The sequence below is a fragment of the Arachis ipaensis genome, chromosome B02 (assembly GCF_000816755.2).
Source record: "Arachis ipaensis cultivar K30076 chromosome B02, Araip1.1, whole genome shotgun sequence".
In the NCBI taxonomy this organism is placed as follows: Eukaryota; Viridiplantae; Streptophyta; class Magnoliopsida; order Fabales; family Fabaceae; genus Arachis; species Arachis ipaensis.
Genome location: NC_029786.2, coordinates 55,240,115 through 55,241,587, shown reverse-complemented (window position 1 = coordinate 55,241,587; position 1,473 = coordinate 55,240,115).

Genomic DNA, 1,473 nt, shown 5'->3' with positions numbered 1-1,473 from the left:
CAGTAAATTTTAGAAAATTAAATTTAATAGTGTTTGTATAATTTTTTGGAGTGTTTGAGAATACTCTAGATGGTCCTGGAATGTTCTAAAATATCCTAAAAGGTTCCAAAATACTCTAGAAGATTTTAGAAGACTCTAGAAGGTTATAGAGTAATCTAGAAGAGTCTGTGTGTATATAGAAGTATGAAGAGTAGTATGGAATAATTTAGAAGTATTTAGAAAGTTGTGGTAGGATAGATATTTGTAATGAAGGTTCTAGATGATTAATTTGGACCGTTGATTAGGTTTAATCCTAACCATCCATTGAGGAGGTAGATGGCTATAAATAGGAGGTGAGAGTTAGTGTGAGTCATGTGTGAGTCATTTGTAATAAACACTTGAGTAATAAAGTGTTCTTTCCACCAAAGCTTCCTTTCTGTTGTGTTCTTTTGTATTTTTAGTTTTCTTGCTAAATACTGAAGGTTAGGCTGACTTGGTCTTAGCTTAAGAGGTTGAGTAAGTTCGAGTGTCGACATGGTAGCGTTGGAATGTGTCCAAGGCCGTGACAATTTGGCATCAGAGCAAGGTTCGAGAGAGAGTACAAGTGGTTTGTGGGTATGGCTTCTAGTATCACCATGGAGCATGTTGAGTCTCAAAGGGGAAGGGATGCTATTCCTTCTTAATGGGGAGGCAACAAGGCTCGTTCTTCAAGTGAGCCTAGAGATAAGGACTCTAACTTCTTAGAAGAGAGAGTTTCTATGTTGGAGAATGTTCTGTCCTCTATGGATGAGCGTTTTCAAAGGATAGAACATGATAAGGAGACCCTCGAGACTCACGTGTTAGGAGAACTAGATACTTTCAAAGAAAGCATGCTCCAAATCAAAGAGAAGTTTGAGAATTCCTTGAAACTATTTGAGGAAGTTCGAGTTTGGTTTGAGGAGGTAAAATCTCGACCAACAATTATAAGGGAGACGACAAAGATTGATCTCCCAAAGCCAAAGGAGTTCAAGGGCGTGAGGGATGCTCGAGAGGTGGAGAACTTCCCATGGCAAATGGAGAGGTACTTTGAAGGCCACGAGGTGGTCGAAGAAGCAATAAAGGTACGCACTGCAGCTCTCTACCTTTCTAATAATGCTACTTTGTAGTGGAGAAGAAAATGCGATGATATGAAGAATGGTACTTGCAACATAGCCACATGGAAAGATTTTAAAAGGAAGTTGAAAAGACAATTCTTCCCTGAGAATGTGGTTTATGAAGCAAGGAAGAAGTTGAGGGAGTTGAAGCACAAGAGTACGATTAGCGACTACGTAAAGAAGTTCACTACTCTCACGTTTTAAATCCCCAACTTAACATCAGAAGATGCATTGTTCTTCTTCATTGATGGACTCCAACATTGGGTAAAGCAAGAACTACAAAGAAGGAATGTTAAGGATGTCGATGAGGCCATCGTGGGGGCCGAATCACTCACTGAATATCATAGGGGAGACTCTAAAC